A 7,730-nucleotide genomic window follows, 5' to 3' on the forward strand; every position below is an offset into this window, starting at 1 on the left:
AAAGACCTGAAAGTTAACCTCAACACTGGCAGGCTCATCCTTTCTTACACTGCCAAGAACCTCCTTAGGTCAAAGAAAAAGTTGTGCCAGTAATTCCCACTAGTGCTGGGATTCTGCAATCACATATCCTCCGTAAATGCAATTTGGTGTTGTCTGACAGTGGTACTCAACAAAATTTTAATTTGGACTTCTGCACAGATTTGGTGCCAAATGAAAGCAAACTTTCATATGGCAGTGAACAGCTCCATCAGAATCTCCCCCAGGAGGGAAGGCAGTGGAAATCACTTCCTTCACATGATGGAGAAAAAAAGGCTAACAACAGCATAGGATGAACTTTAAAAATTACTATAAAACATATTGCCTTATGTATTGTTCCTTGGAAACACGTGACATTTTCCAAAGAAGCTCAGCTTAAGGCTATGAGTAGAAGAGAGAAGCATCAGCCCAAACTTCTGAAGACTACCAAAGCTATAGGGAATTTTAAGTAGGGTTTTGTCATGGGAAGGAGAGACCTAACAGCTCACCCAGGCCTTGGGAACTAGTCTTACTGAATAGGGTGAAGGAACATGGTGCATTGTACCTAGCAAAAACTGCTAGACACAGGGATTGCAGCAGCTGAAAAACATGCATTTCTTGATGTCTGTCTAGCACAGATACAGCTCTCATCCACAAACGTGCAGCAGTCAGATAATTAATATGCACTTACAAGATGAGGAAAGTCTTTACTACCACAAGTTTATAGTGGCCACATTACTCATACAGCTGAGGCAAACAACAAGGATTGCTGGTCATGCCACTTGTCTGAACTCAGTTTAGTCAAGATTACCTCCCTTAGAGAAGCCACAAGGACTTAATGAAGGTGACAGTACAGTCTGAGAGCAGAGAAAAACAACAGACAACAAATGCCAAGGAACATACACTGGAAGAGATAATTTAACTTCCTGATCTGCTTTTCTGGATCCTCACAGGCCAGTGACAATACCTAGGCATGACATGGCAAAAATTAAAAAGCACAGAAGAGGCAAGGGTAGAAAGCAATCTTGCAGGTGATACACACCCGCACAACATGCACTTGCTGTGTACCCCCAGCCTACACACTATGTTCAGGACTCTTCACTCTAGCTCAGGCAAGAAAGCAAGGTAGAGCCAGCAGGTGTTTAGGAACCAGGAGAGATCCATTTAGCTCACCAATCCATATAAAAAGTATATATATAAGAACCTTTCAGTTTGGTTTCCTAACAAAATAAGGTCTGTGCCACCATCCTGTATATCTGCCAATTATTCTCCTCTCTCTTTCTTTTGAACTGTACAGGGAACTTCAGCTAGGTGTGACAGAACAATAGTGTCCTTAAAGATGCAGTTCTTGAACTGTTGTTCAACACTGGACAGGAAAGAAGCCCAAACTCGCTGCCTGCTAAGAGAGAATCAGGCAAAACTTGGTCCCTTATCCATTCTAGAAGGCCAGTGTCACCACCTGGGTCTCTCCAAATTGGCCACAGTGTTAGTGTCAAGATCTGAAAACACTGGGAAGTGGAGGGCAAAAGCAGGAAGGAGGAATAGGAGGCATCACACAACTTGTAAACAGTCCTTTTGGTTTTGGTGCTCACAGGACCTCCTCTTCAGTGACCAAGTAGCAGAGATGTATAAAACAGCAAGGGGATACACACAACAGATAAATAGGGACTTCCGATTTTCTCTTGTATTTGGAGACAGAATTAGAAAGGAATAATCCATGATGTTCACAAACAATGTGTTCAGTAGGAAACGCATAAATGAGAGGAGCTCTCAGCTAGCAAAAAGGCACATAATAATGTTAAGAGTACTCTTGAGTCTCACCAATTCCTAATGATTCTTAGGGTCAAATTCCTGGCAAAGTTTTGCATGTTTATCTCCAGGGCACAAGAGGAGTTTACAAGTTACCTGTATGCAAACAGAGAGTGGGGGTACCTCAGCGACTGGAGAGCTTGCCCCATTCCCTCCTCAGCAACCTGGAACTTACTGTGGGAACAAGCTCTGCTTACCTTGTGCAGAATTGGAACTGTGGGTTCAAACTCCAATGCCAACAAGGAAAACAGAAAGAGAGGTTCTGAGTAACTGAGTAACAACATGGTAGCAGAGCATATTAAAGTGGCCTCAGGGACTTTATTTCTGGTATGCTGCAGGCCTCAACCACTACAGTCCAGTTTATGGGTTGTGACAAGCCTGGTCTGAACAACATCTGAAGAAAAGATGGATGTACAGCACCTTTGAATACAATCCACTGGGGGTGGAGCAGTGAGTACCTGATGAACTTTCCTGCCTGCCCACTTGAGCAAACTCAGTCTGTGACCCGAATGTCTTCCAGTGGCACCTTGAACAATCACGGCCTACAGATTTTGCTGCTACAAGGATTTCTCTCTAGCTCTGTGGGTTCCATCAGCCAAGTATTGACCAGAATCTACACAGGATGCACTTAGATCAGTAACAGTCCCTGAATATCAGGCTCTGCTGTGCAGAAACCCTGAAAAAAGCAATGAAAAGCTGAAGACTTAGGTGTTACCTCTTAGTTAAGAAGCTGAGATGTATCTGTCAGGTGGGCACACCTGAATGTTTCCATGTTTGCTATATGCTTATTGTCCTTAAGAATGAAATTGACTGTCAGCATTTATGACTGAAGAAGAGCTCCCACATCCTGTTTGCTAGAGCCAGGGAGAGGCAAAGAGTAGGAAAAGCTGCCAATTAACAGCTGTCTAATCTCAGTCAGGCTACAAGACAGCAGTGATCCCTTCCACACTACAGAAAACAAAACAAAATAAACAACTGAGAAAAGATTAAATTAAGGAAGTGGTGAAATCAGGGAGGGAGCAGAATGCCATACTCTGTAAGGGAAGCAGACTCACAGCAAGGATATGAGAGTCTTGGTCTGTGAAAGCAGTTTTCCCCAGCTGCTGATACTACCCAGGGCCTCTAACACAGGAGCTCTGCAGGCAAGGCTACAGAACAGCTCATCCAGTCATAAGTACACTGTAATGAATAATAAACAGTGCTTACAGTATACATTATCTTGAACTGCACTTTGGAAACAGTAATTAGAACACAAGAAGCTCTCAGCTGAAAAGCTCACAGCTGCCTGCTGCACCAGAACAAAAGTGGGTCCAGCAGGAAAGGAGGACCCAACAGTGGAGGAAGATGGACCACAGAAGGCTTTTCTCTTCCAGAGACTAACTGCTGTACAGCTCTCCTGAAAGCTTTATCACTGACTCCTGTACCTTTCAGCCATCTGACACACATCCCTTCTGGCTGGGGAGCAGCATCCAGCAATGAGGAGATGTATCACTTCGCATGGATGAGCAACTATTTCAAATCCCAGTAGCTGGACTGTGACTTCAGAAAGGATGAAGGACCCTTGGCAAGGAAAGGAACACTAAGCAAAGGAGACGGACTGGAGGGGAGTTAGCTGATGGTGACAGGCAAACCAGGACATAGGCCAGCCAAACCTATCAGCATGTGGACACCTTCACAGGTTATACCAGACTAAAATCCAGCCTTGTACAGGCTGCCCATTTTCTGGCTGACCTTTCAGGGAAGGATGCCAGGCAGAGGGGAACAGAGACTCCCCTCAGTCCTGCCACTGCCTCAGTAGATTGTCTGGATGCAAACACCTCAAACCCACACTTCAGGCACAAAATCCACACGGACAAATGGAACAAACTACTTCCATGATTTGTCCTGAGGCAAGGATGTTTGCTCTTAAACATACCTGTAGTCCCAAGTAACCACCTGATGGAGGGTGAATTATTTCATTTGCTTTGCATGTACATGTTTGTCAAAAGCTGTGTAACCTGCAATTTATACGCCGCCCTTAAGTACAAGAACTCCTGCCTGTTCTGCCATGCAGACTGATACCACAACAGCCTGTGAAAGCCTAAATACAGTCAGTCAGGGAATAGGGTATACAAACTTCCTGCAGTATAAGATGAAACATGATTGAACTGAACATTCAAGAAACAACATGACTCAGTCTAATATTTGTAATTGTATCTGCCATGATGAATCAGTTTGTTTCCGGCTGGGATGTGGGGGAACTTTGTACATGCCAGGTGACATGAGAATCACAGAGTCCAACCATCAACAGAAAAAAACCCCAAAAAACAAAACCAAACCCCAGAAACCAACAAACCATACATCCCATGAAAACACCCACAAAAAAACCCACAACCTTGGCCATGAGAGCAGGCCCTGAAGTGCCACATCTGCATGTTTCTTGAATACCTCCAAGGATGGTGACTCAACCATCTCGCTGGGCAAGCTGTTCCAGTGCCCAACCACTCTTGCATATATAAAGTCTTCTAAATATCCAATCTAAACCTCCCCTGCCACAACTACAGACCATTTCCTCTATCCTATCATTATTTACCTGGGAGAAGAGGTCAACCCTCACCTCCCTACAACCTCCTTGCAGGTACCTGTAGAGGGCGATAACGTCTCCCCTCAGCCTCCTTCAGACTAAACAACCCCAGTTCCCTCAGCTGCTCCTCATATGACTTGTTCTCTAGACCTTTCACCAGCTTGGTAGCTCTCCTCTGGACATGCTCCAGCATCTCAATGTCCTTCTTATAGCAAGAGGCCCAGAACTGAACACAGTACTCACGGTGTGGCCTCACCAATGCCAAGTACAGGGACACAACAACTTCCCTAGTCCTGCTGGTCACACTATTCATGATACAGGCCAGGTTATTGGCCTTCTTGGCCACCTTGGGCACGCTGCTGGCTCATGTTCATCTGGCTGTCCACCAGCACCCCCAGGTCCTTTTCTGCTGGGCAGCTCTACAGCCCCTCTTCCCCAAGCCTGTATCATTGCCTGCTGTGACCAAAATGCAGGACTCAATTTAGCATCGTCTGCAAACTTACTGAGGGTGCATGCAATCCCCTCATCCAGATCATTAATAAAGATGTTGAACAAGACTGGCCCCAAAACTGAGCCCTGAGGGACACCACTGGTGACCAGCTGCCAAATAGATTTGACCCCCCTTACCACAAATCTCTGGGTCCAGCCATCCAGCCAGTATTTTACCCAGTGAAGAGTACACTTGTCTATGCCATGATTCACCAGCTTTTCCAGGAGAATGCTGTGGGAGACAGTGTCAAAGACCTTACCAAAGTCCAGGTAGACAACATCCACAGCCTTCCCCTCATCCAAAAGGTGGGTCATGTGGTCATAGAAAGAGATCAGGTTGGTCAAGGAAGACCTGCCTTTCATAAACCCATGCTGGCTGGCCCTGATCCCCTGGCTTCCCTGCAGTTGCCCTGGGAGCTCCCTCAAGATGAGCCTCTCCCATGATCTTCCTTGGTACCGAGGCCAGGCTGACAGGCTTGTAGTTCCCCAGATCCTCCTTCTGGCCCTTCTTGTAAATAAATGGGTGTCATATTAGCCAGCCTCCAGTCATCTGGGACCTCTCCTGTTGACCAGGATTGTTGATAAATGATGGAGAGAGGCTTAGCAAGTTATCCCGCTAGCTCCCTCAGTACTCTATGGTGGATTCCATCAGGCCTCATAGATAATAAATAAAGAAACGTAAATAAATAAATTATTTATACAGAAATAAACATTTCTGGTTAATGCAAACTGAAATTTTTGAGGTATCTCCCCATTCCACAGTTTCTAGAACTATGCCAAGGGGAGAAGACAGCCAGCTTGTTTGGTTTTTTTTTAACAGATTAGAAATTAAGACATTTACAGTTTGTCCCTGTGAGTTCTGAACAGAAATAAAAGGTACATTTCATTCTTGGAGATGCTGCTCCTCCAGGAGTCATTTACAGTGACTGCTGGAAACCAGGCTGCTGAGCTTTCAGCTGCTGTGTGCAGCAATGTCCTGCTGCAACCCAGTGTGGCTTCATGTAAGCAATGAAGGACATACAGAAGGGGGGCTGCCAGATGAAGACATGTCTTTCCTAGTAAGTAAGTCTCTAGGACAGTAGGATGCTTTGGGACCTTTCTAGATGAAGCACTAGCTAGTATAAATAGCAGTACAATAACTGAATCCTTTACCTTCTATGCCAAACTGCACAACTTTTACTTAGCTCTGCAGAGTAGTTTATTTGAGGCACACCAAATAGAAAGCAATGATGAGGCTCCAGCACAGCCCAGTATAACCCCACAGCTGGGAATAACATCTGCCATTGCCCCAGAGGCCAGAAGGAGGGTAAGAAAAACAGTGTTTCTCACAAGAAGACATTTCTTCCCTGGGATCATGGCATGGCCATAAGCAAATACACTTGAAAACCAAATCTGTCCAGCACACAGCTTATTGACTAGCCCTGATCAGCAGCTGCAGATCATTCCTCTCTCTAACCATTGTAATCAAGAGGCTCAGCTGGGACAGGACAGGCCTTTGAACAGTGAGACCTGGACTTCCATAACTGTGAGTGCTTGAAGGTTGACACTGATAGAATTACGGAGCTTAATAACAACCTAATTTTGAAACTCAAACTGAGGCCTTAATAGCCAGGACCACAGCAGCCTGCCATGCTAATTATCAAAGGAAGAGAGACAGGGGAAGGGAAGGGAAGGAAAGGGTGTAACAGTCCAAAAAATGCTGAAGTTCAGCAAACTACCACAGCAATCCAAACCCTCAGGGCCTGGTAGCTCTGCCACAACACCTAACCCTGCAGGCTGGTTGTAACCACCTGAGTACTGGGCACAGAAGCTTGCTGCTTTCTAAACTGAACTACAACTTCACTGCTGAAGATATTTGCAGAAGCCCAATAGAAACCTCAACCATCTGATGGAATTGAAATGTCAACACATAACATGACTTCAGTCTGATGAAGTTCTGCAGGAATGATGTACCTAGCTACTGCAGACTCATGAGATCCTTCATTCCACTACATAATGCCCTGTTTCATGTTTTATATTTCTAATTTTTTAAAATCCCAAATTTAATTCCCTAATTTTGCATAAACAATGCTTCAAAGTGGCAAGATGAAAACAACTGTTGCTTGGAGAGTATGGGCATTGCTCTCACTAAGATTCAGATGCTTCTTTATTCTTGCGTTCCGCAATTTTCTGTAGCCACTTAGTGGAATTATACAGTGCCTCAAATTAGAATGGTTTGCCTGTCTTTGCAGGATCAGGGCCATAAATGTACAATCAGGGCCATAAATGTACAACAGGGTCAGCAGCATGACACAATTTCTTACACAAACGTTGACTTTGACTTTCTTCCCCTAACTTCCCTTGCAATGCCAATGATCCCAGCAGTTCTGCTGACGCCTTGGCCAGCACAAGTTCCCATAGAACAGAACCTCTCCTGTCGGGCCTTTTAGATTTCAGGTGTCATTCCACTGGCTGTGTTTGGGTGCATGCTCTGTAAAAGATGCAGTTTTACTGCAAATTAACAAGACCGCAGCATCATGTCATTCTTTGGCTGTTAAGATAGAGAGCGATGCCAGTGCACTGTGCCTAAACGCAATGGAATGTGATGCTGCCATGGAGAAGCAGCCCGAGGCTGTGAGCAGGGAAAACCGGAGGACAGGGCCTTTCCGTGGGTCGGGGAAGGTGTCCGCAGCTGGACACAGGGCCTTAGGCGTGCCTGCGTTGTAAATGCAAACATCGCCGCACCCGGCCTGTCGAGCACCGCCCGCACCGCGCGGCCAGCCCTGGGGGGAGCCCGGGGGACCCCCCACCGCCCCGCCCCGACCACGGACCAAAGCGGATATTTACCTGCCGCCGAGGCCGCGGTCTGCCTGTG

This window comes from Chaetura pelagica, unplaced genomic scaffold (genome assembly GCF_000747805.2).
Source record: "Chaetura pelagica isolate M959 unplaced genomic scaffold, ChaPel_1.0 scaffold21, whole genome shotgun sequence".
Taxonomy (NCBI): domain Eukaryota; kingdom Metazoa; phylum Chordata; class Aves; order Apodiformes; family Apodidae; genus Chaetura; species Chaetura pelagica.